Genomic DNA, 19,425 nt, shown 5'->3' on the forward strand with positions numbered 1-19,425 from the left:
ACGCTTGTTGAAAATCACACTTGGAAGTAAGAGTTTCTAATGGATTAGCAAGCAATCTAATCTATTCCTGAAATTGTTAAATTATATATAGTGTTATTTGAAAATGTCAAAATAAACTTCTAGGAATCTGTTATTCAGTTCAAAAAATAAACTGGTTGCATGCAGAATCTCAGAGAAACAATTGCATGTATATGCAAGAATGGACGGATGTTGCAGCAGCAGAAGTTTGGGCCTGGACATTCCAGTCGCATTTTTAAAATGATTTTAAATAATGTACGTATTCTTAAACTGTTACATGAGAGGGGCCAGAGCATGAAATAATATTTTAGTTTTGGAAACTATGCAAAGATGTGTGTTCAGTAATTCAATACCTTAATAATAATAATAATAATAACTTTATTGCATCCTTAGAATTACAAATGTTCTATTGGTTTACAGCAATAAATATATAAGTGATTAAAAAAAATCAAAGTACGATAACGTAAAAAATAGAAAAAAAAGAGTCAAGGTATTATATCCAAAAAAAGCTCATTTCTTAAAATAAATGATTTATGTAAAAATTCCCCTAAAAGTTTTATTATATTTCTGTCATTACTTTTCATTAAATATGTGAATTTTTGCAGGTTGGTAATGATTTCTTTGGGGAATAAAATATTGGAAATAAAATCATTTCTATCTGTTTGATATCGTGGGCAAACTAAAAGAAAGTGTAATTCGTCTTCGATCTCCTGTAATGGGCATTGTTTACAAATTCTATTTTCTAATGGGGTTTTTGGATTGGTATGTCTGCCTTTTTCAATGGCTAGATTGTGACTACTTGTCCTGAATCTAGCCATTGATATTCTTTGATTATTATCCAAAACATTAATGTAATTTTCCAGATTGTAATTAATTTTAAATTTAATGTATGTTCTCAGTTTTGTTTTTTCATTTGTCATATTCTCTCTCCAGTATGTTATGTATTGTTGTTTAATAGTGCTGCTAATTTCCTTAATATTTTGATGTGATAGCTGTGATGTTTTAGAGAGGTCTACATCTTTCAAGATATTTTTGACTGATGTTTCCCATTGTGCTTTTGACAAAGTCTGATCGCTTAACGCTATCTTTGTATAATTATTTTGTGACTTGTCTGTGACACGGGACCAGAACTTAATCATATTGATTTTCACTTCAGTTATCAATGGAAATGCTCCAATTTCACCCCGACATGCACTATTCGCTGTGTATTTATTAAGCCCAAGTAGTTGTTTAATGAATTTTAGATGCACTTTTTCTGTTTTAGTTTTGTCCCAGTTATTGTTACTCATATTTTCCATTCCCCAAATTTCAGATCCATACAGTAAAATTGGTTTGATACATATATTAAACAGATGGATGTACGTTTTACAGTCTGTTTCTTTTGGTAAAGACTGCTTTAGTGCATACATGGCTTTGATTGCTTTATCTGCTAGGTTGTCTCTAGCTTCTGTAAATTTACCATTTGACTGAAAGATTATTCCAAGATAATTATATGAGTTGACACAGCAAAGTTTTTCATTTTGATAATAGAATTGTTCATTTCTTTGTAGTGTTCCCCTTCTGAATACAAGAATTTTAGTTTTCGCAAGATTTACTTTGATTTTCCATTTTTGGCAATAATCTTGCAGTTTATTTAATGCATTTTGTAGGCCATTTTCTGTTATTGAAATTAGCACCAGATCATCGGCGTAAAGTAGCGAGTTAATTTTTGTGTTATGTAGTGTGACCTGATCAAGGGATCTGTCTTCCAAGTATTTACTCATATCATTAACATATAAATTAAATAGTGTGGGGCTTATAACACAGCCTTGTCTCACACCTTTTGTTGTCTCAAATATATCCGTGATTGTGTTTTCTAAACGAATGCATGCTTTTGTATTACAATACATATTTTTAATAATATTATAGATTTTGCCATTTATTTCATTTTTGAGTAATTTATAAAACAATCCATTACGCCAGACACTATCGAAGGCTTTTTGGAAGTCTATAAAGCATGCATATAATTTTCCATTTAGCTGGAGATATTTTTTAACAATTGTTTTCAATACAAAAATGTGGTCTGTTGTGCGGTGACCTTTACGGAACCCTGCTTGATTATTGTTAATTATGTTATTTGTTTCAAGGTATTGGGTAATTCTATTATTTATTATAATACAGAATGTTTTTCCCATACAACTTGATACAGCTATTCCCCGGTAGTTTCCTGGGTCGTGTGAATCACCCTTTTTATAGATGTGTGAAATAATACTAATATTCCACGACTTTGGATAAATTCCGGACTCTAAAATAAGGTTAAAAAGTTTTTTTAATGGTTTTATCAACGAATCTGAGCTGCATTTCAAAAGCTCAGAGCAGAAGCCATCATAACCAGGTGCTTTTTTATTTTTAAGTTTTTTAATAGCATTTTTTATCTCTTTTTCTGTTATTTTATTGTTAATAAGTTTATTAGATTCATTTCTGTTTTCCATTTCTGACATATCAGAAATGATATTATTTTGCAAATTGTTGTTCTGATCAGCTTTGTTTAATATTTTATAGTATTCTTCCCACTGTTCTACAGAAATAGGATTAGATTGATTTTTATGAGAATTTTTCAATTCATTAATGATTTTCCAAAATTGATTGGTATTTGCATTTCTCAAATGTGTTAATTTATTTACAATTAAAAGCTCTCCCTTTTTTTGTTTAGTTTTGATCAATTTTTTATATTTCTTTTTCTTCACAAAATATATTTCTCTTAACTTTTTGTCAAAAGGTTGTTTGCTAATCAGTTTAGCACAATAAATCAAATCTTTCTTATGGGTTCTACAATCTTTGTCAAACCACTTTTTTTGTTTATGTTTTTGTTTTGTTTTGATGTTTGATTTCTTCTTTTTAAAGGTTTTATCAGCTACATCACCAATAATTGAGTTGAAATTCAGTACTGCATCATGTATTCCATCGTTATCCAAGTTATATTTGTTGTCTAAGAAAGTTTTAATTAAATTTTGAGTTTTTTCAGATGATAAGTTTTCATAATAATCAAAGATAGACAGTTTGTCCCAGATCCAACTTTTAGGGAGGTTATTTTTGTTATATTTTGAATTAATTTTCTTAGAATTGATGGATTTTTCTAATGTAAATAAACATGATATCTGGCAGTGATCTGACAGGATGGTAAAATTATGAACTTGGAAATATTTAAAATTACAGAGCAAGTTTGATGAAGCTAAGGCATAATCTACTGTGCTATTGCCGTTGTAATGATAACATGTGAAGTTACCACACGAGTCACCAGGAATTCTTCCATTTAGGATTCTAATGCCAGTGCTCTTACATAGTTCCAATAGTGATTTACCGTGTGTGTTTATAAGTGTGTCTCTGTTACTACGTTGTAATATGGTATCATCATTTGTATAACAGTTTGGAATAGGCATGAATGAATCGCCATCGGTATTTACAAAGTCAGTCATATTCCCTGTCCTACTATTAAAGTCTCCAAGTATTATAATATCTCCACATTTAGAATAATTACAAATATCTGCTTCCAAGTAATCAAAAAAGTCAGTTCGGCAGTGTTTTGAATTTGAAGGAGGATTGTAAATGAAAGAAAGATATATGTCTTTTTTTAAACTGAAGAATTCTTTTTTAAGTTTACACCATAGTATATCATCAAAAATGTTCTTTTCAATTGTTATTCCTTGTTTTAGATCTTGTTTCACCAGTATAGATATTCCTCCTCCTTGTTGGTTGTTCCTAGTAACTGAAAAGGTATAGTATCCTGGTATTGAAAGGGAACTGTGAGAATTTTTATTCAACCATGTCTCACCGAGACCGATGATATCATGGCATGTTATGTTTTTTATAAAGTCACCATCGTCAAGTTTTCTTTTCACATTTTGTATGTTCCAGTATGACAGTGATAGTGCATTTTTCTGGGAAATTTTTCTTTTTCTTGTAGCTGAAGAATGATTTGTTTTCTTGTTTGTTGTCATGTCCATCATCAGTTGAAGTTTGGTCTTTGACCATATATACTTGCCCAGTCAAAATGGAATGGCATACCTGCGAAGTGAGTCATTGGAGACTGATATGGGTTTCCTCTTGTTGGGTATGGCATGTTGTTTTTGTTTTTATACTGATTTCCTGTATTCCTCTGGTTGTATGTTTTGAAGTGTCGATCCTTTCTATATGATCTGTTGACCCCAATGAGTGGTCCAATAATATCTTTAATATTCTTCACTAATGTTGCTGTGCCTTTATCATTTAGATGTACTGTATCTACTAGGTGTACATCACTTTCAATGTTGCTGTTATCAATGTATGTGGTGTTGTCAATATTCCTCAGCTTCTTGTTGATGTTAGCAATAGTATGATTGACAGCTGGGTCATTCTTTCTATAGATAATCGATGAAATGCATATTTTTATAGAGGGATACTTTTGTTTGATGTTTTCAATCATAGTGTTGTAATCTTGCATAACAGATTCAATGCTGCAGCCATCTGAGATATTATTAGTGCCTACATGCAAGACTATGTTCTGTATCCCATTTTCTGTATTTTCCTGAATGAATTCATCGATGTCTTTTATTTTGCGTCCACGTAGAGTTTTAATGTAGGTATTTTTGTACATACGTCTACGGTCTACATTCTTCAATACTGAGTCTCCAATTATTAATGTTTGGGTGTTTCTTTCTCTATACTTCTTTTGGTATGTTATGGTTTCGAAGTTTCCTCCATTCTCTTCAGATTCTTTGTTTAAGAATGGGTTTGTAGTGTTCTCTGATGACAGGATATTAAATGGATTGTGGGATTGAAAATCTTGTTGTGTAATTGGTTGTGTCTCCGTTATTATTTGTTGTAAGCTTCTATTTTTTTCTTCCAGCACTTCTATCTCTTCTTCTTTGTTTTTCAGCTGTTGTTGTATGAATGTACTGTCTTGTAATAGTTTGGTGAGTTGATTTTGTTGTTTCTGGATACTTGATTTAGTTAACTCTTGTGCTACAGCTACAGTTGTTAATGTCTTTGTGTTATTTTGTACAGACTTTTCTACAGCCATCATGCAGTTCTCAAACTTCTCTATTTTCTTCATTAGAATGGTCATGTCTTCTTTGTTATTGGTTTTCACAGGAGATTTGATTTGGTGTACTGTAGTTGATCCATTATTTGATTTCTTTCTGCTTTCTAAGTGTTGATTGATCTTTTGAATTTCTCTGGATTGGTGTGATAGACTGTCTTCTACATTCTTCAGTTTGTCAGTAAGTTCTTGCGTTATATGGTTATATTTTATGATATCACAATAGTTTCTGTCGATTTGTTGTATTGACTTGAACATTTGAGTCAATGTGGCAGCTAGATCACTGTTATCTAGTGATCCTTTGTTCTGAACTGGTGTACGGCATGGAATTCTTGATGGAGTGCTCATCAAGTGAATCTGTTTTGAACGTGGTGGTGTTAAATCTGTAAGTCTGTTGGATTTTGATGTGTTCAGTTTGATGAGCCTTTGATGAGCCATTATTAAATTAGCATACTAAGGGTTAGATTTGAATAGATTCCTAGTAAGATTGGTGCATTCTTAATTCAAAAAAACTTAAAAAGTTTTAATACTACTAAATTATACATATGTTTGATATAATTTATTGTAAAACATTAATGTTGTTGTGAAAATAGTTTCATACAAAACGGTGAAAATTTGCCAAAATCCTTATATGTGTTGCCAGTGATATGCTAGTTTCCATTGTTATTTAAATGTACTCATCAGGGAGGTAATCCATTACAAAACATCACTGATCCACAATAGTCTGGTTTCAGGCTACACCAAGTCATAGTCATAAGAGGGACTTTGACCAAGTACAGGCTAAGATATAAGTGAATCCCAAATGTTTGCATATCAGCTATACCCAATTGTGTTCACTCACAGGAGGGCCCAACAGTTATAGCACAGGCCACAGTGTTGAGGGTCTCTGCACTGGCTAAGAACACCCAAACTTGTTTCCCAAGGGAGGCAGCAATTATGAACAAACAATTAAACAGCAATGGTACAGTGCCATAACTACACTGTTAACCGAAATAAACCAACCACAAATTATCGAAACAACCACCATATATTTTTCTCCCTTAATATTTTTTTTTTCATTCCTTTTCCATGTTTTATTGATTTATAATGCTTATTTTTTTTATTAATATCATCACCAGTTTTTTCAATTGTTTTTTTTAAAACCATTGTGGTGCTTCCGATACTAGTTTGCTGATAGTTGTTAGAAGGGAATTTTTGTGATGTTGATTGGTACACTCAAAAGCAATATCACATGTGCAATTTACGTTACACCCCAAAACGGCATGCGTGCGCATGCGAAACACCATATCTTCGACTTCTGGGGAAGTCGTCTACTAGTATCCCACCAGTCATTAATTACTCCGTACACGCTTCCACACTGATTGGGTCGCTGTAGTAGAGCATACAACAACGCCAATTTGGTTCGCTGTCTACGACATGCACTAATAAAACTCTGCATTCTGTAACGCCGTTATATACTGTTCCTGTGCATCCAAATAAGTCGGTCTGTCTAAGCTCGTGTTCCAGTGCACTTCGCTTCATAAATTAGAATGAAACATGTCAGCAGCAGAAATTTTGCGTTCGTAAACAGCGCCCCTTAGCCCCCGTGCTAAGGACTGGCCCTCCCAATGCATGGATGCAATTGGGTCTAGTCAAAATGCAAACATCAGCTAAAATCTTAGCCAGTACTTCATGTAGCATGAACACTATTATTGTCCAGCATTAAAATACCGTGAACAAAAAAACATGCCATTCACTGCTAAGTCAGCTAGCGCTACACACATGAAGCTCTATGCTAGACCCCCTCCCCCATATAACTTACTGAACCACCCAACCCAGTTTTGTACACATGCAGTAGTCGTGGAATATTTTCACAGATAATTTTCATATCACATTAAACCATTCATAATAGAGAAAATAGCAAAATATAAAAATAAAGCAGAGCATCATGGGTATTTTTTAGTTGACTGTGTCTTAGCCACTTTAAAATCACCTTCCATCAACCCTTCAACATAAACTTCTACAGTTTATAACACATGTTATGAAAAGTTTAAAATGTTATAGTTTGGGTGTATTTGAAGACTAAACTTTAGTTTTTTGTCATTATTAAAATGGGAATTTTGTTTATGTTTGAGCTTAACCCCACTCATAAAGACAGGCTCTTTTTTCGGATTAATAACTCGCTGTTTATGTGACTTTTTGGAGTAACCAGCTGTTTATGTGACTTTTTTTGGTGGAAAGTCAGTTGCTGAGTATTTTTGGGGTTGCACACTTTTCAAAGGTTCAGTAGTGAATGTCTTGTTTGTTTGTTTGTTCAAGGTATTAAAATGCTGGATATTGCCTTTATAAGAACAGGATGTAGTACAGAGTCTCATTGTCAGTCCATTTTTATCTCAAGAATAATGTCACAGAATGTGCTTGTATTGATTGTCAAGTTTAGTATAGTTATGAATAAGAATAGTTATGAATATAATAGTTAAATTTTCAAATGGACATCAAGTACAATGGTATTTTGGGTGATTAGCCTGGGCTCAATGTTTGCACACACTTTGTTAGCGCCCGTGATAAGGGTCTAGGCCGAATTTTGAAAACGGGTCATCTTCTATGTTCAATAACCTATTGCATTATACTATATATTATTAAGTCAACAGTATCAAGTGCATGATTTGTTGTGATTTTAAAAACACATTAACCCAAAACGTCATATTTTTTCAAGATATATAATTCCATATTTCAAATTTTTCAAAATCTTGTATTTTACGTTTACCTACAATTGTACTGGCTTAAAATTGAAGCAAACTGAAGCGAGTGAGGAAAAAGAGGAGAGCTGTCAATCCCCATGTGCCATTACCGGGTATATCTGTGACATGAAAAAAAAAATGACCATTTTATTCATGTAATGAAAAATAAAATGATCATTATGATACCCATTAAAAAAATAGATTGTCACCCACTCCATCATTAAATAAAAAATTACGATTATTCTGACCAGTGTAAAAATAGTGGTCATTATAACTACCAGTTTGAAAATACTGGCCAATATTTTGACCATTAAAAAATTTCTGGTTGGTATTCTGGCCATTAAAAAAAAAGTGGCCATTACAATGGCCAGAAGTGACTTTTCAAAGGGGTTTGAGGGGTGAAAAAAACAGAGTTAAAGTGAAATGAAAAATTGTTATAACCTCCTCACTAGCCTAAAAGTATGAATAAATATTCAAAAGTTGTGAAAATTAAATCTTTCCGAAACGCGACGGAATTTCCGAAAGTTATCCGGACGCTGTTTGAAATGTTTATTGTATAGAGCAGTTGTGTTTAAGTTATACCCAGACTGTAATTTAATATAGTAGCCACCATTGTATTGCAAATATATATGTTGTGATAGACTTACCATGTCATTCTACCCAGAGCACTTATTGCACATTAACAGTCGTCTTTAGCAGTCAGACAAGGAGTAGCCGCTGTAACAAAAAAAGACACAACCATGTCTTCGTTGCTATAGCACAAGGCGATAGTTTTTTAAACAAATTTGGGAGAAACAAATGCTGTTATAAATTTAGTAAACCAATTTAATTGAAAGGAATACTAGCATTTTTTCACAATTTTTGAAAGTGGAAGTATGATATATACAGTTATAAAGTTTGCGCGTAGGGGTTAGACCATTTGAAACTCAGTAGTGATGGCAGAATTAGAAAACAAAATTTGTACAGAAAAAAATCATTGCAGAGGATAATTAAAGGCAGTAAGAGAAGTAAACTGGTGAATGGTATTCTCAGAAAGTGATGCAACAATATAAAACGTATTTCCTTTCCTTGAGTCAGTGAAAACAGTTAAAGTCACTGTGTCACTGTGACTCCCTAAGATCCCCAGTGAGTCACTGTGACTCCCTAAGATCGCTGTAAAAGTCACTGTCACTCCTGAGAATGGCAGTAAAATAAATGCAATGTCTCACATGAGCCGCACTGCTACAAATGTTCATGAATTGTCCTGATACTCAACAGAGAACATCTTGCGTAATTAAAGCTGTATAGTACAAGTTGTAAACTCACATGAACTGGAGCGTAGTGTGCTATCAGTGTACACAGCCTAGAACAATGTCTATCATCTTGAAATTGTCCAATCTGAAAAGACAAACGAAGACTTTATTAATTTTATTTTCACTTCAGAAACACAATATTTACTGTCTGTATTTATGTCCTCAAGATTTGTTACATCAGACGGTACTTATAGAGTAATAAAATTATTTTAAACTGTACCAAAACTAATTTAATATTATTATGTATCTTTAGTCATTAACCCTAAAAATTGAAATTAAAAAATGAAATTAATTCCCCCCAAAATAAAGTATACATACAATATACTTTTATGTTTTAGTGAAAATTAAACTGGTTACAACATTCTGTTTTGAAGCAGTATTTTCAAATAAAAAACAAAAGTTACAACCAAATACTGTAACCATTAATTATTCAAAGGATTTAATTTGGCTATTTTCGCTGATAAGTTAAATCAGCTATATTAAATATATGTGGAGATGTAAAATAACAATGAAACTCATTGTTTCCTTGACAAAATCGTAAAATTAAAACACAGTGAATATGCTCAAAACATCAAAATAGTGAAAATGTCAGTGAAAATAAATGGTTTTACAGTAACTATTTGCTACCCACAATTCATAGCAGCAGCGAGAAAATAAAGCAAAGCACAGAAAAATTAAGAATCAAATATCTAGTCTCGAGCGTTACAAATGCCCTGTGTAATTTATAGGTAAGTGTGTGACTGAAATTAAAAATCAGTATTTTCAATAGTCGGAATATTAATGGATTATTATCCTATAATGTCCAACATCTATACAAAGTTTAAACAAAATCCATCTGTAAACAGCCGAGAAATGCTTGATTTTGATGATTTTTGGCACAAAAATGGCCACCATTCGGCCATTTTTAATAAGATTGTCAAATCAATATATCTGTATATCTATGACATGATGTATAATGAATTTTTAAAATTTGAACATAATCAGTCACAGCAAGTCAGAGATATGGCACTAGAACCACATTTATTAAAACAAAATGGTAAACAGCTGAGAAATGCTTGATTTTGATGATTTTTAGCACAAAAATGGCCGCCATTCCACCATCTTGAATCAGATCATGAAACAAATTGACGTGCATATGTATAATATCATGTATGATGTATGTGTGAAGTTTGATTGTGATTGGTCCAGGCATTTCTAAGATACAGGTCTGGATGCAAGGACGCACGCACGGACACACAGAGGTCAAAACATAAGTCCCCGTTTTTGAACTGCGTCTGAAGAAGGACTAAAAAATTATAACTAATTATTTAAGCAATAACCCTGCACCGAAGGCGGGTATACAACGAGATATTGCACAATTCACAACATATATGCACGAGCCGCAGACGAGTGCATATATGGAGTGAATTGTGCAATATTCTTTGCTGGAAATAATTCTCTTTTCACAATTTTGTCAAACTTAGTAGGCTTGATCATTTAAAAAAACAAAAACAGCGTCAGTGTAAATTTAAGTTTAATACAAGTCATTGAAAATGACACAGTCCCCGTTAAGTTCTCTTTGTGCTCGTCATATTAAAGTGAAGGGGTTGTCGCGAGCGTGTCCTTGAAACTTGAGTTCCAAGTGGCGTATACAACAGATTGTTTATTTACATCAAAACACGTGTTTCGTGTCATAGTAATATGGCCAAAATAAAAGCAGCCGTTATTCGGCCATCTTTGATCTGATTATGAAACACACTGATATGTATGATGTATGTGCCAAATACGAATGAAAATGGTACATAAATTGTGGAAATATAGTAGTAAGGCTAAAAAGTCAGATGGCTGTCAATCGGCCATCCTTGACCAGATTTTGAAATAAATTGTCATGGACATGCATCATAACATGTATATAAGTACATGTATGTGCCAAATTTGAATGAAAACTGACAGAGCACGTCCAAGATACCGCATAAAAAAACAAAAACAAGATGCCTGCCAGTCGACCATCTTTGATCCAATTGCAAAATAAATCGTCATGAACATGTATCCTAACATGTATAATCTGTGTACCAAGTTTGAATGACAACTGACAAAGCATGTTCAAAATACAACATTTTCAAAAAACAAGATGGCTGCCAGTCGGCCATTTTTAATCGAATCGCTAAATCACTGCATGTGCATATGTCCCACATAAGTTACTAGGCACATGCAAAGAATGAACGGAAACGGTCCACAGGATTCTGAAATATGACATTGAATAGACTGACGCACGGACAGACGGACACATGGACGGTCGAACAGACAGACTCAGGAACTCACGGACGGTCGGGTCATGTATCCTACCTAACATGTATAATCTATGTACCAAGTTTGAATAAAAACTGACAAAGCATGTCCAAAATACAGCATTTTCAAAAAACAAGATGGCTGCCAGTCGGCCATTTTGAATCAAATCGCTAAACCACTGTATGTGCAAATGTCCCAGATAAAGTACTAGGCACATGCAAAGAATGAACGGAATCGGTCCAAAGGATTCAGAGATATGACTCCGGACGGACGCACTGATGCACGAACACACGGACGGACGGACGGACGGACGGACGGACGGAGACCGAATTATAAGTCCCCGTTTTCGGACTTCGTACGAACGGGGACTAACAAAGTCCATCAAATCAAGAAGTTTTTTATGATATTTGAAACAAATTTAATTAAACCGATTTAATTTGCAAGAGATAATTCATTTTGAGATTATCATGAATCAGTAAAAACAGTGAAATATTTTAGCAACATTTCAACAACATGAAGTGTCAGTGACTTTCGCAGAATTTTATCTTTTCAAATTCCATAAAAATCTAATCATAAAAATTATTAGCAGTGAAAATTATGCAATCTACGTGATTCTCTACTCTTTCTGTCATTAGTAAACTAAGAATATTTTTTTAAAATTTACAAATTTAAATATCTCAAGATGAATTCATAAAAATTACAATACATGTATATAGAAAATGTTTGCTATGTTTTCTGTTTTAAATTATCATATTTACTAACACTCAAACAAATCCAGTGAGGGCCCAGTAATTATACCGATGTCTGAATGATAGCAACGAGTGACATGATGGTCAAATAGCTCCACTATCCTACAACAACAATTTGATAGCCAAGTCAAGTAATCAGGCTGGTAGTTTTAGAGAAGTGGAAAATATAATTTACCAAAAGAATTTGCTGAAAATTATGATATCATCATGAAATGAACAAATCTGATGGAGGTCCATCAAAGGTATCCACATATAACAGCTCGAGGCAATTGAGTTGGTAGTTTCCAAGAAAAAGTTGAAAAAGTAATTGTTGACGAACAATGGACAAACAACCATAAGAACAGTTCCACTTTGTCATCTATAATGATGACAAAGAAGCAAAACTCAAGCATTATATACATACATTTACAACACCTTTCGTGCATCATATCTGGAGTTTCGTTCTGTAACCTTTCTGAATTAGAATGTCAGCATAGCGACCAAACATAATTTTTGGGAAACCACAATGAGCAACCTGGCCCTGAAAATTATGATCAAATAACTAAATATAAATATGCTAATTTATCAATAATTATACCATATAATCTCTTGAATTGGAGTCACTCTAATTTAGGCGTCGGTAAAGAGTGAAAGGTTAATGTAATATGCATTTATTTTTTTTATTTTTTTTGGTAACAACAATTATATTCTAAAAGAAGTTTCAAATAAAAAGAACACCAATGCATTGTATTGCTTAGTAGCAAATGATCTTAGTACGGTTGCATAATCCAGTCATGCTGCGTTTCACTAGGGAATAACTTAATGTTTTTGAAGTGTTGCAATTGTTGGTTATTACTCAGTAGTGAGTAATGACGTACAAAAATAAATTCATTGAATTGTCATGAAATGCAAGTAAAGTCACATGATTTCAATGTGATATAATATCCAAATTTAACACTTTTTACAGTGATAACAGCTCATTGTCGTAATGCAGTTTACCCATTCATGCTACCCACAATAAAGATTGCACTCTTGAATAGGCGTCAATAACTGCGATAAATCTAAATTATACTCTAATTTAGGCGTCAGGAAAGATAATAATAATAATAATAACTTTATTGCATCCTTAGAATTACAAATGTTCTATTGGTTTACAGCAATAAATATATAAGTGATTAAAAAAATCAAAGTACGATAACGTAAAAAATAGAAAAAAAAAGAGTCAAGGTATTATATCCAAAAAAAGCTCATTTCTTAAAATGAATGATTTATGTAAAAATTCCCCTAAAAGTTTTATTATATTTCTGTCATTACTTTTCATTAAATATGTGGATTTTTGCAGGTTGGTAATGATTTCTTTGGGGAATAAAATATTGGAAATAAAATCATTTCTATCTGTTTGATATCGTGGGCAAACTAAAAGAAAGTGTAATTCGTCTTCGATCTCCTGTAATGGGCATTGTTTACAAATTCTATTTTCTAATGGGGTTTTTGGATTGGTATGTCTGCCTTTTTCAATGGCTAGATTGTGACTACTTGTCCTGAATCTAGCCATTGATATTCTTTGATTATTATCCAAAACATTAATGTAATTTTCCAGATTGTAATTAATTTTAAATTTAATGTATGTTCTCAGTTTTGTTTTTTCATTTGTCATATTCTCTCTCCAGTATGTTATGTATTGTTGTTTAATAGTGCTGCTAATTTCCTTAATATTTTGATGTGATAGCTGTGATGTTTTAGAGAGGTCTACATCTTTCAAGATATTTTTGACTGATGTTTCCCATTGTGCTTTTGACAAAGTCTGATCGCTTAACGCTATCTTTGTATAATTATTTTGTGACTTGTCTGTGACACGGGACCAGAACTTAATCATATTGATTTTCACTTCAGTTATCAATGGAAATGCTCCAATTTCACCCCAACATGCACTATTCGCTGTGTATTTATTAAGCCCAAGTAGTTGTTTAATGAATTTTAGATGCACTTTTTCTGTTTTAGTTTTGTCCCAGTTATTGTTACTCATATTTTCCATTCCCCAAATTTCAGATCCATACAGTAAAATTGGTTTGATACATATATTAAACAGATGGATGTACGTTTTACAGTCTGTTTCTTTTGGTAAAGACTGTTTTAGTGCATACATGGCTTTGATTGCTTTATCTGCTAGGTTGTCTCTAGCTTCTGTAAATTTACCATTTGACTGAAAGATTATTCCAAGATAATTATATGAGTTGACACAGCAAAGTTTTTCATTTTGATAATAGAATTGTTCATTTCTTTGTAGTGTTCCCCTTCTGAATACAAGAATTTTAGTTTTCGCAAGATTTACTTTGATTTTCCATTTTTGGCAATAATCTTGCAGTTTATTTAATGCATTTTGTAGGCCATTTTCTGTTATTGAAATTAGCACCAGATCATCAGCGTAAAGTAGCGAGTTAATTTTTGTGTTATGTAGTGTGACCTGATCAAGGGATCTGTCTTCCAAGTATTTACTCACATCATTAACATATAAATTAAATAGTGTGGGGCTTATAACACAGCCTTGTCTCACACCTTTTGTTGTCTCAAATATATCCGTGATTGTGTTTTCTAAACGAATGCATGCTTTTGTATTACAATACATATTTTTAATAATATTATAGATTTTGCCATTTATTTCATTTTTGAGTAATTTATAAAACAATCCATTACGCCAGACACTATCGAAGGCTTTTTGGAAGTCTATAAAGCATGCATATAATTTTCCATTTAGCTGGAGATATTTTTTAACAATTGTTTTCAATACAAAAATGTGGTCTGTTGTGCGGTGACCTTTACGGAACCCTGCTTGATTATTGTTAATTATGTTATTTGTTTCAAGGTATTGGGTAATTCTATTATTTATTATAATACAGAATGTTTTTCCCATACAACTTGATACAGCTATTCCCCGGTAGTTTCCTGGGTCGTGTGAATCACCCTTTTTATAGATGTGTGAAATAATACTAATATTCCACGACTTTGGATAAATTCCGGACTCTAAAATAAGGTTAAAAAGTTTTTTTAATGGTTTTATCAACGAATCTGAGCTGCATTTCAAAAGCTCAGAGCAGAAGCCATCATAACCAGGTGCTTTTTTATTTTTAAGTTTTTTAATAGCATTTTTTATCTCTTTTTCTGTTATTTTATTGTTAATAAGTTTATTAGATTCATTTCTGTTTTCCATTTCTGACATATCAGAAATGATATTATTTTGCAAATTGTTGTTCTGATCAGCTTTGTTTAATATTTTATAGTATTCTTCCCACTGTTCTACAGAAATAGGATTAGATTGATTTTTCTGAGAATTTTTCAATTCATTAATGATTTTCCAAAATTGATTGGGATTTGCATTTCTCAAATGTGTTAATTTATTTACAATTAAAAGCTCTCCTTTTTTTTGTTTAGTTTTGATCAATTTTTTATATTTCTTTTTCTTCACAAAATATATTTCTCTTAACTTTTTGTCAAAAGGTTGTTTGCTAATCAGTTTAGCACAATAAATCAAATCTTTCTTATGGGTTCTACAATCTTTGTCAAACCACTTTTTTTGTTTATGTTTTTGTTTTGTTTTGATGTTTGATTTCTTCTTTTTAAAGGTTTGATCAGCTACATCACCAATAATTAGGTTGAAATTCAGTACTGCATCATGTATTCCATCGTTATCCAAGTTATATTTGTTGTCTAAGAAAGTTTTAATTAAATTTTGAGTTTTTTCAGATGATAAGTTTTCATAATAATCAAAGATAGACAGTTTGTCCCAGATCCAACTTTTAGGGAGGTTATTTTTGTTATATTTTGAATTAATTTTCTTAGAATTGATGGATTTTTCTAATGTAAATAAACATGATATCTGGCAGTGATCTGACAGGATGGTAAAATTATGAACTTGGAAATATTTAAAATTACAGAGCAAGTTTGATGAAGCTAAGGCATAATCTACTGTGCTATTGCCGTTGTAATGATAACATGTGAAGTTACCACACGAGTCACCAGGAATTCTTCCATTTAGGATTCTAATGCCAGTGCTCTTACATAGTTCCAATAGTGATTTACCGTGTGTGTTTATAAGTGTGTCTCTGTTACTACGTTGTAATATGGTATCATCATTTGTATAACAGTTTGGAATAGGCATGAATGAATCGCCATCGGTATTTACAAAGTCAGTCATATTCCCTGTCCTACTATTAAAGTCTCCAAGTATTATAATATCTCTACATTTAGAATAATTACAAATATCTGCTTCCAAGTAATCAAAAAAGTCAGTTCGGCAGTGTTTTGAATTTGAAGGAGGATTGTAAATGAAAGAAAGATATATGTCTTTTTTTAAACTGAAGAATTCTTTTTTAAGTTTACACCATAGTATATCATCAAAAATGTTCTTTTCAATTGTTATTCCTTGTTTTAGATCTTGTTTCACCAGTATAGATATTCCTCCTCCTTGTTGGTTGTTCCTAGTAACTGAAAAGGTATAGTATCCTGGTATTGAAAGGGAACTGTGAGAATTTTTATTCAACCATGTCTCACCGAGACCGATGATATCATGGCATGTTATGTTTTTTATAAAGTCACCATCGTCAAGTTTTCTTTTCACATTTTGTATGTTCCAGTATGACAGTGATAGTGCATTTTTCTGGGAAATTTTTCTTTTTCTTGTAGCTGAAGAATGATTTGTTTTCTTGTTTGTTGTCATGTCCATCATCAGTTGAAGTTTGGTCTTTGACCATATATACTTGCCCAGTCAAAATGGAATGGCATACCTGCGAAGTGAGTCATTGGAGACTGATATGGGTTTCCTCTTGTTGGGTATGGCATGTTGTTTTTGTTTTTATACTGATTTCCTGTATTCCTCTGGTTGTATGTTTTGAAGTGTCGACCCTTTCTATATGATCTGTTGACCCCAATGAGTGGTCCAATAATATCTTTAATATTCTTCACTAATGTTGCTGTGCCTTTATCATTTAGATGTACTGTATCTACTAGGTGTACATCACTTTCAATGTTGCTGTTATCAATGTATGTGGTGTTGTCAATATTCCTCAGCTTCTTGTTGATGTTAGCAATAGTATGATTGACAGCTGGGTCATTCTTTCTATAGATAATCGATGAAATGCATATTTTTATAGAGGGATACTTTTGTTTTATGTTTTCAATCATAGTGTTGTAATCTTGCATAACAGATTCAATGCTGCAGCCATCTGAGATATTATTAGTGCCTACATGCAAGACTATGTTCTGTATCCCATTTTCTGTATTTTCCTGAATGAATTCATCGATGTCTTTTATTTTGCGTCCACGTAGAGTTTTAATGTAGGTATTTTTGTACATACGTCTACGGTCTACATTCTTCAATACTGAGTCGCCAATTATTAATGTTTGGGTGTTTCTTTCTCTATACTTCTTTTGGTATGTTATGGTTTCGAAGTTTCCTCCATTCTCTTCAGATTCTTTGTTTAAGAATGGGTTTGTAGTGTTCTCTGATGACAGGATATTAAATGGATTGTGGGATTGAAAATCTTGTTGTGTAATTGGTTGTGTCTCCGTTATTATTTGTTGTAAGTTTCTATTTTTTTCTTCCAGCACTTCTATCTCTTCTTCTTTGTTTTTCAGCTGTTGTTGTATGAATGTACTGTCTTGTAATAGTTTGGTGAGTTGATTTTGTTGTTTCTGGATACTTGATTTAGTTAACTCTTGTGCTACAGCTACAGTTGTTAATGTCTTTGTGTTATTTTGTACAGACTTTTCTACAGCCATCATGCAGTTCTCAAACTTCTCTATTTTCTTCATTAGAATGGTCATGTCTTCTTTGTTATTGGTTTTCACAGGAGATTTGATTTGGTGTACTGTAGTTGATCCATTATTTGATTTCTTTCTGCTTTCTAAGTGTTGATTGATCTTTTGAATTTCTCTGGATTGGTGTGATAGACTGTCTTCTACATTCTTCAGTTTGTCAGTAAGTTCTTGCGCTATATGGTTATATTTTATGGTATCACAATAGTTTCTGTCGATTTGTTGTATTGACTTGAACATTTGAGTCAATGTGGCAGCTAGATCACTGTTATTTAGTGATCCTTTGTTCTGAACTGGTGTACGGCATGGAATTCTTGATGGAGTGCTCATCAAGTGAATCTGTTTTGAACGTGGTGGTGTTATATCTGTAAGTCTGTTGGATTTTGATGTGTTCAGTTTAACAGCTGGTTTATCTTTTATAGTTCTCTTTGTTAAGTCATTCTTTGATTTTTCACTACTTTCTGTTAAACCACTTTCTCCTTGACTTGAAGAATCTACTGTTGTGTTACAGTGGCTTTCATCATCTCTGTATTTGATGGGTTTCTGTACACTTCGTTGAGGGTATCTTCTCTCAGCTTCTATGCCTTTGGTTGTTGTTACATTCAGTTGTAGCTTTATCTTGTATATGCATAAGAAGTAATTTTCCCTCCTTCATTATCCATGAATGGTATGAGTTCCCTTGGATTAACAGAGTTCCACTATAATATACTTTAATTGCAACAGTCTCATCATGTTTGTTACGTAGTCTTAGTTGTGTAGATTTCTCTTTGTTTTTATATTCATAAGAGTGTTTGCTTTCAGGGTATGCTAACTTCAAGCATTCGATCCATACCTCTGTCAATGAACTATTTGATTCCAGTGTAACAGAACCTTTGTTAAATTTGACACATATATTTAAAACTTATGAAAAATTCAAAGACTCTTATAATTTTGAAAAATACTTAGATGTGCTAAATTTGAAACAAAGAATTTCAATGACAAAATTTCGAACTAGTAATCACATTTTAGCAATAGAAAAAGGGAGACATATGCAACCAAAAATACCTACTGAAAATAGAATTTGCAAACAATGTTCACAGAATGAAATAGAAGACGAACTGCACTTTGTTATGAAATGTCCACAATATAAAGTAATACGCCAACAAATCATTCAAGACATTACATTTCCAGAAGAAACACAGGATGATCTCCAGAAATTTAAGTTCTTGATGACTTCAAAAGATGATGTAATAATAAAAAAGATTGGCAATTATATTCATAACGCATTTCAATCAAGGAATGAAAATGCCATTTGATATGTAACACTTGCTTTATCCTATTAACAACTAACTTTCTTTTTGTAGTAGTAGTTATCACAACTAATCTTTATTGCTATTAACTGATAGAAACATTGTATTTCTAAGGATGCAATAAAGTTATTATTATTATTATTATTATTATATTGTTTTCTTCATTAATGTCAAATTGATTCAGTAGAGTGTGCAGTTCTTCTTTGTGGTCTTTCAAATAACTGTCATTAGAACGTACTATAT

At 32.4% G+C, this 19,425-nt stretch overlaps 1 long non-coding RNA gene across 2 annotated transcripts in view; it reads right to left on the reverse strand.

The window, feature by feature from the left end:
• The window catches only part of LOC144362339 (uncharacterized), a 67,708-nt gene that overhangs the window by 23,293 nt on the left and 24,990 nt on the right, over positions 1–19,425 (reverse strand). The window contains exons 7-9 of one of the 2 annotated variants that reach the window (XR_014929403.1): positions 12,507–12,623; positions 9,100–9,171; positions 8,442–8,511 (exon numbers count right to left, since the gene is read on the reverse strand). This is a non-coding gene — a long non-coding RNA (uncharacterized LOC144362339). The remainder of the gene's footprint in view (positions 1–8,441; positions 8,512–9,099; positions 9,172–12,506; positions 12,624–19,425) is intronic. The other variant, XR_014929404.1, reaches the window with a different exon arrangement.

This window comes from Saccoglossus kowalevskii, chromosome 5 (assembly GCF_978046115.1).
Source record: "Saccoglossus kowalevskii chromosome 5, keSacKowa6.1, whole genome shotgun sequence".
Classification (NCBI taxonomy): Eukaryota; Metazoa; Hemichordata; class Enteropneusta; family Harrimaniidae; genus Saccoglossus; species Saccoglossus kowalevskii.